The 17,577-nt window shown below is 35.5% G+C and overlaps 2 pseudogenes; both read right to left on the bottom strand.

Annotated features, from left to right (window-relative positions):
* LOC113614259 (tigger transposable element-derived protein 1-like) overlaps positions 1–17,577 on the bottom strand; it is a 90,246-nt pseudogene that overhangs the window by 18,412 nt on the left and 54,257 nt on the right.
* LOC113614260 (dnaJ homolog subfamily B member 6-like) lies at positions 9,944–13,477 on the bottom strand (annotated as a pseudogene).

Genomic DNA, 17,577 nt, shown 5'->3' with positions numbered 1-17,577 from the left:
AGCTCACAGCAAGTTTGAGTGTAATATAACCATTTCCAAAGAGGGTTTTATTTTATTCTGTAATAAAATTTTAAGTTATTTGTCAAGAAAATATCCAAACCCAAATAAAAATTTGTCTCTTGTTCTACAGTTGGATCATGTATGCTAAGACATTTTCTCACTATGGACAACGAAAATAAAGTATCTTTGGGACTTTCCTGGCGGTCCAGTGGTTAAGACCCTGCGCTTCCAATGCAGGGGGCGCAGGTTTGATCCCTGGTTGGGGAACTAAGATCCCACATGCCACGTGGCACAACCAAAAAAAAAATAAAAACAAATAAAAAATTAAAATAAATAATGAAGGGAAAAAAAGTCTCTTTAAAATGACATTTCAATAGCTGATGTTGCCAAACTAATTAATATAGAAAAGGGCTTTGAAAGGGAGAAAACCTTTTTAAAAATATGAGTTACTTGGTACTATATTAAGATTAAGGGGAAAATACTTTTCCCTCAAATTATGAATCTGTATCTGTATCTTATTAATACAAGCATTTTTAATATTACTCCTTTATTTTAGAATGAATAATGCTTATAAGTATAACTAAGTCTCAAGTATAAAGGGGCTGATTATCTGCCTGGAATATAATTTGAGCCTTTCTTCCACTCCCAACTTATCATTTAGAAATTTCATTGTATTAATAACAGCAGTTAGGCAACTAAAGGAACAAGGTATAATTCAAATAAGCAAATTCTGTTCTTTATTAGCTGCCCTTGAGAAAGTTTGAAAATGAAGTTGAGGGGAAGCAAAACCATAATGCTTATACTCATCAGTTTATTTAATAGTGTTCTCTTTCTTCTCTATTAGCAAAGCAGTTGAATAAAGCTTTATGTACTTACTCAAAGAGACTAAATCTCGGTATGTTAAATGGTTTGCTCCATGTTGGTTTAACATGCACACACATAAACATATAAAACAAACCGAATAAATACTTAAGAACTTGATGTAGAGAGAAGATTCCTTCCCGAAAAAGAAGCTTCTGGTAAGATGAAGTAGACATACTTTTCCCTATATCTTCTTACTATTCATTCTTGCAAATAAGAACCCTGGACACTATATATAAAATAAGAATATGAAAGGTGGAGAGAAGGCAGACAGCTAGGGTCCTTGGGACCAAAAGGAAGAGATGTTTATGAGTTCTGTGGGGTTTCTCTTTGCCTAATATATCCCAGACTTGGAACTGAAGAAGGTAGAAACCTCAAATTGCCAATTACTGCTGTAAAAGGCCCAATAAATCCTGGTTTCCCTAGCAACAGATCAGGAAAGGAGCATCTTAACAAGGCAGAAAACTTTTACATAATAATGGCTGTACTCTAGTCAAACATTACAGAAAAGAACTGTGGCTCCTCACCCCTAACCATACCAGAAAAATCCAGGTGGGTACCACAGAATTCCCATGAGGTTGTAGCAGAGCATCACAACATTCATGTGTGGGTTATGTTCAAGAGGTCCAAGTAGATAACTTGGACTCTCATCCCCCTTTGTCAGCAATGAAACCATTCATCCCCACGATATCAGTGGAGACCACGTAGAAACTGTAGACTTCAGCCCCATGCAGCACAACATTTTTTTACCTACTGGGGAAATATCAAAGGAGAAGTGGAGAGTAAGGAACTTCACTATCACCTAATGGTACCAAAGCACCCCCATTGCAGCATCACTGGAGACTGTGAGGGAAGCCAGAATTCTGATTCTTGCCCAGCAGTAAAAATAAGCAAATAAGCTCCCATCCTTAGGTGGTAATGAGGTCAAGTGGGGAATCTAGAATTCTACTTACACCTGGAAGTAACAAGGTGGTGATACTCTTTACCCTGCCAAAGCACTGTCAGAGAAAACCAGATGAAGCAGAAGATTTAAATAACACCCAGAGTCTAATAACATATTAAAATTTTCAGGTTTCAACTGGAAGTCACTTATACCAAGAACAAGAAGGATCTTAAACTGAATGAAAAAAGAAAATCGAAGTGTGTCAACACTGAGATGATACAGATGATAAAATTATTTGAAAATGATTTTCAATCAACTTTTATAAAAAAGCATCAGTGAGGAATTACAAACACAACTGAAACAAAAACAGAAAGTCTCATTAAGCATTTAGAAAGCACCAGCAAGGAAATAGAAGAAATAAAAAAGACCAAATGAAATTTTAGAAGTAAAGCATAGAGTCAGTAAAAATTTAAAAGCTCAATAGGTGGGCTCAAGAGATTGGAGAGAACAGGTAAAAAATTTATGAACTGAAGATGCAGCATTAAAAATTGCCCAAACTATGATAAGAAACAAAAAGCAGAGAATGACATCCCTCATAAATGTATATGCAAAAGTATTCAACAATATATTAGTAAACAGAATTCAAAAATATATAAAAAGGATATACAGCATGACCAAGTGAGATTTCTTCCATCTATGTAAGGCTAGTTCAACATTCGAAAGTCAAATAATGTAAACTCTCACATTAACAGAGTAGAGAAGAAAAATCATATGATTATATCAATAGATGCAGAAGAAAACACTTGAAAAAATCCACCAGCCATTCATGAAAGAAACTCTCAGAAAGCTAGGAATAGAGAAGGACTTCCTCAATTTGATTAAAAAAAATTTAAAAATCCACTACAGCCAACATCATTCTTTTTTTTTTTGTATTTTTAAAAACACCTTTATTGGAGTATAATTGCTTTACAATGGTGTGTTAGTTTCTGCTTCATAACAAAGTGAATCAGTTATACATATGCATATGTCCCCATATCTCTTCCCTCCTGCGTCTCCCTCCCTCCCACCCTCCCTATCCCACCCCTCTAGGTGGTCACAAAGCACCAAGCTGATCTCCCTGTGCTATGCGGCTGCTTCCCACTATCTATTTTACATCTGGTAGTGTATATATGTCGATGCCACTCTCTCACTTTGTCACAGCTTACCCTTCTCCCTCCCCATATGCTCAAGTCCATTCTCTAGTAGGTCTGTGTCTTTATTCCCGTCTTGCCCCTAGGTTCTTCATGACCATATTTTTTCTTAGATTCCATATATATGTGTTAGCATACGGTATTTATTTTTCTCTTTCTGACTTACTTCACTCTGTATGACAGACTCTAGGTCCATCTACCTCACTACAAATAACTCAATTTTGTTTCTTTTTATGGCTGAGTAATATTCCAATGTATATATGTGCCACATCTTTTTTTTTTGACTGTTTCAAATCTTTATTTCCGTTTGAATGTAGCCCAAGCCTCAGTACTTTCATCTAAGAAGAAAGTATCGTGTCAGATTGTATTACAAACTAAAATTTTATAAGTCCTATAAAAAATTCCGTTTTACCCAATTTCCATTCCCCACAGCTCCAGCCCCACAAGAAATTCATACAATTATTTAAAACAAATTATAATTCAATAGGAATAAATTATTCAAAATAATAGATCTAAAGAAATTTTCTAGAATCTTGTGCAATAGGGTTAGTTAGATAAATCATGTACCTGTATTTAGCTTAGTTTAAATTTTAAACAATTTTAAGAATAGCTGTTACAGAATTTATAGTGAAAGAGGCACCTCAAGAATTGGAGGCAAAGGTTAATCTTAGTTGCTCTGTCTAAACTGTGCTTTGTGGTCCTATTTAGCATTTTATATATTTATTTATTTATTTATTAACATCTTTATTGGAGTATAATTACTTTACAACGGTGTGTTAGTTTCTGCTTTATAACAAAGTGAATCAGTTATACATATACACATGTTCCCATATCTCTTCCCTCCTGCGTCTCCCACCCTCCCTCTCTCACCCCGCTAGGCAGTCACAAACCACCTAGCTGATCTCCCTGTGCTACGCGGCTGCTTCCCACTAGCTATCCACTTTACGCTTGGTAGTGTATATATGTCCATACCACTCTCTCACCTCATCACAGCCTCCCCCTCCCCCTCCCCATATCCTCAAGTCCATGCTCTAGTAGGTCTGTGTTTTTATTCCTGTCTTACCCATAGGTTCTTCATGACCTTTTTTTCCCCCTTAGATTCCATATATATGTGTTAGCATAAGATATTTGTTTTTCTCTTTCTGACTTACTTCACTCTGTATGACAGACTCTAGGTCCATCCACCTCACTACAAATAACTCAATTTCGTTTCTTTTTATGGCTGAGTAATATTCCATTGTATATGTGTGCCACATCTTCTTTATCCATTCATCTGTTGATGGACACTTAGGTTGCTTCCATGTCCTGGCTATTGTAAATAGAGCTGCAATGAACATTTTGGTACATGACTCTTTGAATTATGGTTTTCTCAGGGTATATGCCCAGTAGTGGGATTGCTGGGTCATACTAGAACAAAAAATTTCACAATTTGTATGGAAACACATAAGACTCCGAATAGCCAAAGCAATCTTGAGAATGAAAAACAGAGCTGGAGGAATCAGGTTCCCTGACTTCAGACTATACTACAAAGCTACAGTTATCAAGACAGTATGGTACTGGTACAAAAACAGAAATATAGATCAATGGAACAGGATAGAAAGCCCTGAGATAAACCCATGCACATATGATCACCTTATCTTTGATAAAAGAGGCAAGAATATACAGTGGAGAAAAGACAGCCTGTTCAATAAGTGGTGCTGGGAAAACTGGACACCTACATGTAAAAGTATGAAATTAGAACACTCCCTAACACCATACACAAAAATAAGCTCAAAATGGATAAAAGACCTAAGTGTAAGGCCAGACAATATCCAACTCTTAGAGGAAAACATAGGTAAAACACTCTATGATATAAATCACAGCAAGATCCTTTTTGACCCAGCTCCTAGAGAAATGGAAATAAAAACAAAAATAAACAATTGGGACCTAATGAAACTTAAAAGCTTTTGCACAGCAAAGGAAACCATAAACAAGACCAAAAGACAACCCTCAGAATGGGAGAAAATATTTGCAAATGTAGCAACTGACAAAGCATTAATCTCCAAAATTTACAAGCAGCTCATGCAGCTCAGTATCTAAAAAACAAACAACCCAATCCAAAACTGGGCAGAAGACCTAAATAGTCATTTCTCCAAAGAAGATATACAGATTGCCAACAAACACATGAAAGAATGCTCAACATCATTAATCATTAGAGAAACACAAATCAAAACTACAGTGAGATATCACCTCACACCGATCCAAATGGCCATCATCAAAAAAATCTACAAATAATAAATGCTGGAGAGGGTGTGGAGAAAAGGGAACCCTCTTGCACTGTTGGTGGGAATGTAAACTGATACAGTCACTATGGAGAACCGTATGGAGGTTCCTTAAAAAACTAAAAAAAAAAAAGAAGGAGTATTAAACATGAACAAGTTTAGACCTAACGGTTTGGAAAATTCTCATTCTCTCCTAAAGGCAAACTATGTTGAAGTTAAGAAATGGCTTCCAAGTAACAATCAAACCCAGGGTCCTGCCAGAAAAATACTGTATGCTCTCAAGGTGAAGCTGAAGTTATAGCTCTAAAATCCTTTGTTAAGGCATCAAAAAGATACAGTGTTCTGCTTTAGAATATTAAGTTGGACAAAAATAGCACTTTAGAGTTTAAGGGTGTACCTAAGAGTATCTTCATCAAACAAGAGTATCTAAGAAACATAAAAACTTTATTATACAACCCTCCTGACATAAGACCAGGGTGAAGAAGGGTTTAATTGGAAGAAATTCAGGGTGTGGTGTTTATTCATAGGAGACCAAAATGATTTTAAAAGAATTACATTTCCAGACATACCACCAACTTTCACTGACAGGGACAAAAACACTACAAAAAGGAAAAAAGGACTTTGAACCTCCGAAACCTACTAGCAGGGAGCAAACCACAAAAGCTACGCAGTTGAAAATATAGCTTACCTAGCAAATCAAAGGAAGGATGACTCAAAGTGTGGAACCAAGAACAATGAGTAAGGACTGAGCCATTCCTGGGCAGGAATGGGGCTGAGTCCTTAATGAAGAAACTTCCAAAATTTTCCTGTCTGGATTTCAGAATTTCTATGTACTTCTTTGTGCTTCACATTTTCTCCCTATTTGAATAGGAATACCCATAGGGGTTTTATCAGTCTCGACCCTGTATGTTGGGCAAATGGAGTGCACATAACTCAGATCAAGAACTATACTTGAGGTGATTTACTTAAGAAAGTATACCTGAGAAAACTTCATCTGTGCATGGATCTGATTTAGATGATTTCACGGACTTTGAGCTGATGGTATAGTGAGATGAGACTTTTGTGGGCCTTTGTAGTGGGTAAGTGTATTTTGCATGTGGGAGGATTGTAAATAATTTGTGGCCACATGGGGGACCTATAGGGTTTTAAAATTCACATGTACTTTACATGAGGTAAAATTCACCACTTTAAAGGGTACACTTCTGTGGTTTTGGGGACATTCATTAGGTTCTGCAACCATCTCCACTATCTAATTCCAGACTATTTCTATTGATACCCCCACCCCCAAAACCAAGCCATACCTATTAGTAGTTAGTCCTAGTTTGTCTTTCCTCCCATGTGATAGCAATAACTACTCTACAGATTTCTATCTCTATAGATTTGTCTCTACAGATTTGTCTATTCTGATTACTTCATATAAATGGAATCATAGAATATGTAGCCTCTTGTATATGGCTTCTTTCACTTAGCATATTTTCAATGTTTATCCATCTTGCAGCATATATCAGTTCATTTCATTTTATTTCTGTATAATATTCCTTTGGATGGTTATGCCACATTTTATTTGTCCACATCCATTTTATTTGTCCATCCAACATTTAATGTATTGAATACATTTGGGTTATTTTCATTTTTTTGGCTATTATGAATAATGCTCTTATAACCAGTCATGTACAAGTATTGTATGGACATATGTTTTCATTTCTCTTGGGTATATACCTAGGAGAGGAATTGCTGTGTCATAAAGTAACTTTATTTTATCTTTTTGAGCAACTGCCAAACTTATTTTCCACAGCAAACGCACCATTTTACATTCCCTTATGATTTCCTTTTTAACCCATTCCTTATTTGGTAGTGTGTTGTTTGATTTCCACATTTTGTGGTTTTTCTAAATTTCCTTCTGTTACTAATTTCATATTTCATTTTACTTTAATTACAACACTTACTTTGTATGATTTAAATCCTTTTAAAATTTATTAACACATGTTAATGGCTTAAGATACAATCTATCATGCACAATGTTCCAGGTTCCCTTGAGAATAATATTCTGATGAAATTGGGTGAAGTGTTCTATAGGTAACTATTAGGTCTGCTTGGTAATTAGGGATGTTCAAGTCTTCCATTTCCTTGCTGATCTTCCATCTACTTTTTCTATTATTGAAAGTAGGGTATTGACATATCCAACTCTTATGATTAAATTACCTATTTCTCCCTTCCATTCTCTCCATTTTTACTTTATATATTTTGGAGCTCTGTTGTGAGGTGCTCTGTTGTGAGGTGCTTAAATTATTATATTTTTTCCAGGGATTGATGATTTCATCATTATACAATGTCCTTTCTCAGGATTCCCTGGTGGTGCGGTGTTTAAGAATCCGCCTACCAATGCAGGGGACATAGGTTCGAACCCTGGTCCCGGAAGATTCCACATGCCATGGAGCAACTAGCCTGTGAGCCACAACTATGGAGCCTGCACGCCAGAACTACTGAAGCCTGTGTGCCCTAGAGCCCACGCACCACAACTACTGAGCCCACGTGCTGCAACTACTGAAGCCTGTGCACTCTAGGGCCTGAGTGCTGCAACTACTGAAGCCCGTGAACCTAGAGCCCGTGCTCTGCAACAAGAGAAGCCACCGCAATGAGAAGCCCATGCCCCACAATGAAGAGTAGTCCCCGCTCACCGCAACTAGAGAAAGCCCGCATGCAGCAATGAAGACCCAATGCAGCCAAAAAAAATGTCCTTTCTCTCTAGTGACAATTTTATTTCAAAGTCTATTTTGTCTGATATTAGCATATGAACTTCAGCTCTCTTGTGAGTACTGTTTCCATACACTATATTTTTACTTTCAAACAATTTGTGTCATTAAAACTAAAGTATCTGTAGACAGCATTTAGTTGGATCATTTTTTAAAAAATCCATTCTGCCAATCTCTGCCTTTTAATTCGAGAGGTTAATCCACTTACATCTAATGTAATTATGGATAAGGAAGGACTTATTTGTAGCATTTGGATATTAATGTTCCATATCTTATGTCTTTTTGGTTTCTCCATACTTATTTTATTTCCTTTTTTAGTATTAAATAGATATTTTCTAGTGTATTATTTTCATTCCCTTATCATTTCTTTTACTATATCTTTTAGTCATTATCTTACTGGTTGCCTTAGGATTACAATTAACATCTTAATTTATAACAATCTAGTTCAGAGTAACACTGACATAATTTCAATAGTATACATTTTGCTTCTATATATCTCCATTCCTCTCCCAATCTGTATGCTTCTATTGCCACAGAATACATCTTTACATGCTGTGTTCCCATTAATGCAGATTTATAATTACTGCGTTTTGCAACTGTCTTTTAAATCATATAGGGAAAAAGGAGTTATAAGCCAAAAATACAATAATACTGGCTTTTACACTTACCTATTTAGTTACCTTTCCTGCTGTTCTTTATTTCTTCATGTCGAGTTGAGTTACTGTCTAGTATCCATATATTTCAAACTAAAGGACTCTCTTTAGCATTCATTGAAGGACAGGTCTGCTAGTAAAAAAAAACCCTCAGTTTTTGTAGATCTGGAAATGCCTTAATTTCTTTTTCATTTTTATTGTGGTAAAATATACATAATTTTTTATCATTTTAATCATTTGTAAGTGGCATTAAATATACAATGTTTTGTAAACATCACTACTAAATCAATACCCAAAACGTTTTCATCATCCCAACCAAACCCCCATACACATTAAACAAAAACCTGAGCTTCTAACCCCATCCCTTGCCCCCAGCCTCTGGTAATCTCTGTTCTACTTTCTGTCTCTATGAATTTGCCTATTCTAGGCATGTCATAAAAGTGAAAGGATACAATATTATATTTTCATCTGTATCTGGCTTATTTCACTAAGCATAATGTTTTCAAGGTTTACCCATGGTATATCCTATATCAAAATGTAATTCCTTTTTATGACAGAATGATAATCCATTGTATGAATATACCACATATAGTTTATCCATTCACCTGTTGATTGACACTTCGGTTGTTTCCACCTTTTGGTTATTGTGAATAATGCTGCTATGAAACTTGTTACAAATATCTGAGTTCCTGTTTTGAGTTCTTTCGGATATAAACCTAGGAGTGGAATTGCTGTGTCATTTGGTAGTTCTATACTGAACCTTTTGAAAAATTGCCAAACTGTTTTTCATAGCAATTACACCTTTTTACATTCCCACCAGAAATGCACAAGGATTCTCTCAGCAAAATGTTTTGTAATTTTTGGTGTACTAGCCTTTTGCCTAAATTTATTACTGAGAATTTAATTCACAAATTAATTAAATTAATTAAGTTTTTACAGGTCCCACTCAGGAAGGAATGCATTAAACACATTCACATTTCCATTCTTTTTTTAAACCAAATGACAAAGACCCAGCTTACCAGCTTTACTTTTTTAAACCTAAGCTTATAATTACATGTTTAAACAATTGTCAAAATGTACTAAGTTGCCAGCATTCATGCACAAGTAGAAAACATCCTCAATTTATATTAAATCAAAAGTGTGTTACCATTAATGTCTTTCACTATTAAATACTGAAAAAAATTGAATTTGTGTATGTGTGTGTGTGTGTGTGTGTGTGTGTGTGTGTAAGATTCATCCTGGCAATACTGACTTTACAGCTGACTGACACTACTTGGCTCATGTTTCAAACACAATGCAAAAGAAGGTCTTTGCAGCTGTTAGTGTACAAAAGAATCAAAGCCACCTTAGATTACATTTAATAGAAAAGCAATGTGCATATACAGATTTACAACAATTTTAAAGACAAAAAAATATGGAACTGTTATGTGGTCCCAACAATAAACTCGAAAGCATATGACAAATAGGGGCTCCAGTGAACTGTTTATAAATACTTTACATTAGGTACAGTTATACTAGAAGTTGAATTCATTTCAAATCTTCAACAAATGTTCCTATATTTATAGTTTAACATTTCAGTTAAATGCATGCAATTACTCCTTATCCAAGCATAGCTGCTGCTCCTTGCATTTTATTGTTAAGGACTTTAACTGGCCATCTTTTTCAACTTCTAATCTTTCTTCACCATTCTTGACAATTCTCTTTGTAGTGATTTTTCTGTCATTAATTAATTTAGTAGAAGTTGACATAGATTTGAAGTTGCCCATCCCACTACCACCAAATGACATGGAAGAGAATGAAGTGAGGCCCCCATGACGTAGTGAACTGAACAATGTAAATTTGGGTCAAAAGAAGAAAATCCACCTCCAAAAGACGGAAATCCACTTAAGGCAGAGAAAAATGACCCTGTGCCCCAGCTTTTGTTTCCATGGGGCCCCTGCAATGACCAAATATGTTCTCAAGTGGGTCTTCAAAGAGGTCAAATAAAAAAAGTCTCTTCCACCAAAATATTCCCTGAAGACATCTGGATTAAGGAATCTGAAGCCAAACTCAAATGGCCTGTCAAAATGACTTCCACCTCCATCATTTAATTGTTTTTTAGCATATCTGTCATAGATGTCCCATTTTTTTAATATGTGATAACACCTCAAACACCTCATATACCTTGGCTATTTGAATTTTCTCTCCCTTTTTCTTGTCAAGATTTTTATCTGGTTGCTATGCTGATGCCAGTTTCCAATAAGCCTTTTTTTTTTTTTTTTTTGCGTTATGTGAGCCTCTCACTGTCGTGGCCTCTCTCGTTGCGGAGCACAGGCTCCGGACATGCTGGCTCAGCGGCCATGGCTTATGGGCCTAGCCGCTCTGCGGCATGTGGGATCTTCCTGGACCAGGGCACGAACCCGTGTCCCCTGCATCGGCAGGTGGACTCTCAACCACTGCGCCACCAGGGAAGCCCCCAATAAGCCTTTTTAATATCCTTGGCTGAAGCATGTCTCTGCATGCATAGAACTTCATAGTAATCCATCATGTTTTAGCTAGCTGTTGGAAGGAATCCAAGGACGTGGAAGCAGGTGGATAGAAGCAGCAGTGATGGGGTGATGGCCTGGGTCTCCTGTTGACTCTGGCATGGCTGTGCTGGTCATGGAGGTGCAGACGGCAGCTTCCCAAGATTTCCTTTCTCTCCTTGGATTTAAACTCTTAGATATTATTATAAATGGAATTCCATTCTTAATTTCATTTTTAGATTGTTGGTGGTGTACAGAAATACATCTGATTTTTGTTTTCATTTGTACCCTGCAATTATGAAGAACTCGCTTTTTAGTTCTACTAGCTTTCTTGCAGATTCCTTTGGATTTTCTAAAGATTAGATCACATAATCTGTGAATAGAGGTAGCTTTACCCCTTCATTTCCAATGAGGATGCCCCTTTTCTTGTATAATAGCTATTGCTAGTACTTCCAGTAAGACATGAATGGCAAATGATGAAAGTGGGTATCCTTGCCTTGTTAGTGATCTTAGGGGTAAAATTTGCAGTCTTTCATCAATGAGTATGATGTTAACTGTGGGTTTTTCATAAATGTCCTGTATCATGTCGCAGAATTTTCCCTATATTCCCAGTTTTCAGAGTATTTATCAAGAAAGGATGTTGGATTTTGTCAAATGCCTTTCCTGCATAAATTGAGATGATCATGAGGGTTTTTTCCCTTTGCTCTATTCACATCATGTATTACACTGATTGCTTTCCTTATGTTGAACCACCCTTGCATTCCTGGAATAAATTTGACTTGGACATGGTGAGTAATCCATTTAATATGCAACTGGATTTGGTTTTCTAATATTTTGTTGAGAACTTTTGCATCTATATTAATAAGGGATATTGATCTATAATTTTCTTCCTTGTTATGTCTTTATTTGGTTTTGTATCAGAGCAATGCTGTTCTCATCGAATGAGTTAGGAAGTACTTTAATTTTTTGAAAGAGTACTAAAAGTATTGTTTTTATCTCTTGTTTAAATGTTTGGCGGAAATCACCAAAATTAATTCAGGACTTAATTTTGTTGTCAGGTGTTATGTTAGTGATTCATTCTCTTTACTTGTTAGGTCTGTTGAGATTTTCTATTTCTTCTTGAGTCAGTTTAGGTGAATTGTGTATTTCAAGGAATTTATCCATTTCTTCTAAGTTATCTAATTTGCTGTACAATTTTTCATACTATTTTCTTACAATTAATTTAATTTTGTTAAGGTCAGTTGTTGTGTCACCACTTACATTTCTCATCTTAGTTATTTGTATGTACTCTCTCTCCCTGTTTTTTCTTAGTCTTACTAAACATTTGGTGATTTTGTTTATCTTTCCAAGGAACCGTCTTCTGATTTAATTAATTTTCTCTATTGTTTGCTTAGTCTCTATTTTATCACTACTTTGATCTTTATTATTTCCTTCTTTCTGTTACCTTTGGGATAGTTTCTTCTTCTTTTTCTGGTTCCTTCAGGTGTGAAGTTAGGTTACTGATCTGAGACCTTTATTCTTTTTAGATCTACATAATTACAGATATACATTTTCCTCTAACAACTGTTTTCACTGCATAGTATAATTTTAATGTGTTTTTATTTGCACTTGTCTCTAAGTATTTTCTAATTTCCATTACAATTTCTTCTTTGACCAATTGGCTGTTTGAGTGTGTTGTTTAATTTTAATATATTTGTGATTTTATTAGTTCCTTCTGTTGTTGATATCTAACTTCATCCTGTTGTGGTCAGTGAAGATACTTTGTACGATAACCATCTTTTTACATCTATTGAGACTTGTTTTGTAGCTTAAAATATACTCTGTCCTGGAGAAAGTTCCATGTGCATGTGAGAGAATGTGTAATCTGCTGTTGTTGTGTAGAATGTACTTTATATATGTCTGTTAGGTGTATTTGGTTCAGAGTTGTTCAAGTCCTCTAATTCCTTACTTATTTTCTGTTTGGTTGCTATTTCCATTATAGAAAGAGAAGTATTGAAGCCTCTCACTCTTATGAAGAACTACCTATTTCTTCCTTCAATTCTGTCCAGTTTCCTTCTTATATTTTGAGGATCTGTTATTAGGTTTGTAAATGTTTACAATTGTTATGTCTTCTTGTTGAATTGAATATTTTATTAATATATAATTCCTCCACCTACTATAAACTTCTTGATTTAAAATCTACTTTATTTCATATTAGTATAGACACGCCTGATCACTTTCAGTTACTATTTGCATGGAGTCTTCTTCACTGTCAATATATTTGTGTGTTAGATCTAAAATATGTCTGTTTTAAAAAATTTTTTTAACAAATTTATTTATTTATTTTTGGCTGCATTGGGTCTTCATTGCTGTGCGTGGGCTTTCTCTAGTTGCGGCGAATGGGGGCTACTCTTCCCTGCGGTGTGTGTGTTTCTTATTGCGGTGGCTTCTCTTGCTGCAGAGCGCAGGCTCTAGGCATGCAGGCTTCAGCAGTTGTGGCGCGCGGGCTCTAGAGCGCGGGCTCAGTAGTTGTGGCGCATGGGCCCAGTTGCTCTGCAGCATGTGGGATCTTCCTGGACCAGGGATCGAACCGTGTCCCCTGCATTGGCAGGTGGATTCTTAACCATTGTGCCACCAGGGAAGTCCCCATGAGTCTCTTTTAGATACAATATAGTTTGATCATGTTTCATCTATTCTGCCAACCTATGTCTTTTGATTAAAGATTTTTTACATTCCAAGTAGTTATCAATCAGGAGGTACTTCTTCTGCCATTTTGCTATTTGTTTACTATATGCCTTATGGCATTTTTGTAACTCATTTCCTACCATTTTACTGACATCTTTTGTGTTTGGATGATTTTTTTTCTAGTGAAACATTTTGATTCCCTTCTTATTACTTTTAGTGTATATTCTATACATAGGTACTTTGTGGGTACACTGACCATTACATTTAGCACCTTAAAGTTATAACAGTCTAATTAGAATGTATACCACCCTTGAATGTAAGTTGGTGCAGCCACTATGGAAAAGAGTATGGCGGTTCCTCAGAAAACTAAAAATAGAATTACCATATGATCCAGCAATCCCACTCCTGGGCATATAACCGGACAAAACTATAATTCAAAAAGATACATGCACCCCAATGTTCACAGCAGCACTATTAACAATAGCCAAAATATCAAAACAACCTAAATGTCTATTGACAGAAAATGGATAAAGAGGATGAGGTACATATAAACAACATATAAACTACTCAGCCATAAAAAAGAACAAAGTAATGCCATTTATGGCAACCTGGATGCAAACAGATATTATCATACTAAGTGAAGCAAGTCAAAAATAGAAAAATACCATATGATATCACTTATATGTGGAATCTGAAATACAGCACAAATGAACCTATCTACAAAACAGAAACACACTCACAGACCTAGAGATCAGACTTGTGGTTGCCAAGGGGGTTGGGGGGAGGGAGAGGGATGGACTGGAAGTTTGGGGTTGGTAGATGCAAACTTACATTTAGAATGGATAAACAAAACGGTCCTACTGTATAGCAAGGGGTACTATATCCAATGTCCTAGGATAAAACAAAATGGAAAAAAATATTTAAAAAAAGAATGTCTATATGTGTATAACTGAGTCACTTTGCTGTACAGCAGAGACTGGCGCAACATTGTAAATCAGTTACACTTCAATTAAAAAACAAAAAAGAATGTATACCACCTTAACTTCAATATCATACAAAACCCCTGCTCCAGTAGAGCTCTGTCCTTCCCTCTTTCTATCATTGATGACATAGACTACATAGTTATAAATTGTGTGCCCAATAAATAGAATGATAATTCTAATGCATTTATCTTTTCAATCATGTAGAAAATAAAAATTGGCATTACACAATTTCCCATGTATTTATCTTTACCAGATATTTATTTCACTAATAATTACCGATGTTGAATATTTTTTCATGTGCCTGTTGGCTATCTGTATGTCTTCTTTGGAAAATGTCTATTCATTTCCTCTGCCCCCCTTTTTAATCAGGTTGTTTGCTTTTGTTTTTGAGTTCTATGAATTCTTTATATATTTTGGATATTAACCCCTTATTGGATATATGATTTGCAAATATCTTCTCCCATTCAGTAGGTTCTCTTTTTGTTTTGTTGATGATTTCCTTTGATAGGCAGAAACTATTTAGTTTAATGTAGTCTCATTTGTTTTTGTTTTGGTCCCCATGCCTGAGGAGACATATCCAGAAAGATAATGCTGCGACTGATTTCAAAGAGCATACTGCCTATGTTTTATTCTAGTTTTATGGTTCCAGTTCTTACATTCAAAGCTTACATACAATCCATTTTCAGGTGATTTTTCTTTATGGTGAAACAAGGTGATCGATCTAGTTTCATTTTTCTTTTTGCTTTGCATGTGACTGTCAAGTTTCCCCAACATCATTTACTGAAAAGAGTATTGTTTCTCCATTGTATGTTCTTTGCTACTTTATCATAAATTAATTGCCCACATATGTCTGAGTTTCTGCCAATACCATGCTGTTTTGATTACTATACCTTTGTAATATACTTTGAAACTAAAGAGTGTTACACCTCCAGATTTGATCTTTTTTCTCAGGGTTGCTTTGACTATTTGGGGTATTTTGTGGTTCCACATAAATTTTAGAATTTTTTTGTTCTATTTCTATGAAAAATGTCCTTAAGATTCAGACAGGAATTGCACTGAATGCATAGATTCTTTTAAATAATATGGACATTTAAACAATGTGAATTCTTCCAATCAATGAGCAGGAAATATCTTTCCATTTATTTGTGTCTTCTTCAACAATATCTTCTACTCTTCAGAGTCCAGGTATTTCACCTCGTTAAATTTGTTCCTGGGTGTATTATTCTTTTTGATACAACTGTAAATGGGATAGTTTTCTTCACTTCTCTTTCTGACAGCTCATTATTACTGTATAGAAATTTAACAGATTTCTGTGTATTAATTTTCTGTTCTGCAACTTTACTGAATCCATCTCTTATTTATAATAGTTTTTTGGTAAAGTCTTTAGAGTTTGATGATCTGTCCTTTGATGAAATTGGGGTGCTAAAGTACCCTGCCATTATTGTATTGTCAAATTTCCCCTTTATATCTGTATTTGCTTTATATACTTAGGTACTCCTACATTGGATCCATAAATGTTAAAAAGTAAAATATACACTTCTTGTATTCATCCCTTTATCATAATATAATGCCCTTCTTTGTCTGTTGTTGAGACTTTGCTTTAAAGATTTTTCCTGATATTATTGGTACCACCCCTTTCTTATCATTTCCATCTGCATAAAATATCTTTTTCCATCCCTTCATTTTCAGTATGCATGTGTGTTTAGTTCTGAAGTGAGTCTCTTGTAAGCGTCATATAGATGGGTCTTGTTTTTTTTATCCAGCCACCCTATATCTTTTGATTGGAGCATTTAGTCCACTAACATTTAAAGTAATTATTGATAGGTATGTACTTATACCTGTTTTCTGATTATTTTTGTCAGTTTTCCCTGTTCTTTTCTTCTTCTTTTAGTTTCTCTCCATTTCGTTTGATGATTTCCTTTAGTAGTATGCTTGTGTTCATTTTTCTTATTGACAGTAACACAATAAAAGTGGGGGACTTTAACAACCCCCTTACATAAATGGATAGATAATCCAGACAAAAAATAAACAATAAAATACTGGGCTTAAATGACATATTAGACAAGTTGTACTTAATTGATATATATATATAAAGCATTCCATCCGAAAGCAGCAGAATACACATTCTTTTCAAGTGTGCATGGAACATTCTCCAGGATAGATCACATGATAGGCCACAAAACAAGCCTCAGTAAATTTAAGAAAATTGGAATCATATCAAGCGTCTTTTCCGACCACAATGCTATGAGACTAGACATCAACTACAAGAAAAAAACTGCAAAAAGCACAAACATGTGAAGGCAAAACTATATGGACTAAACAACCAATGGATCACTGAAGAAATCAAAATGGAAATTTAAAAAACTACCTACAGAAAAATGAAAATGAAAACACAACAGTCCAAAACCTATGGGATACAACAAAAGCAGTTTTAAGAGAGAAGTTTATAGTGACACAAGCTTACCTCAGGAAACAAGAAAAATATCAAACAACATAAAATTATACCTAAAGGAACTAGAGAAAGAAAAACAAATAAAACCCAAAATTAGAAGTAAAGAAATCGGGACTTCCCTGGTGGAGCAGTGGCTGGGAATCTACCTGCCAATGCAGGGGACATGGGCTTGATCACTGGTCAGGGAAGATCCCACATGCCATGCAGCAACTAAGCCCATGTGCCACAACTACTGAGCCTGCATTCTAGAGCCTGTGAGCCACAACTACTGAGCCCGCATGCCACAACTACTGTAGCCCACGTGCCTAGAGCCCAAGCTCCACAACAAGAGAAGCCACTGCAATGAGAAGCCTGCACACCACAATGAAGAGTA

Source organism: Aethalodelphis obliquidens, unplaced genomic scaffold, assembly GCF_003676395.1.
Source record: "Aethalodelphis obliquidens isolate GAN/ISIS:26980383/991018 unplaced genomic scaffold, ASM367639v1 scaffold92, whole genome shotgun sequence".
In the NCBI taxonomy this organism is placed as follows: Eukaryota; Metazoa; Chordata; class Mammalia; order Artiodactyla; family Delphinidae; genus Aethalodelphis; species Aethalodelphis obliquidens.
This window is presented reverse-complemented; position numbering and strand designations above follow the sequence as displayed.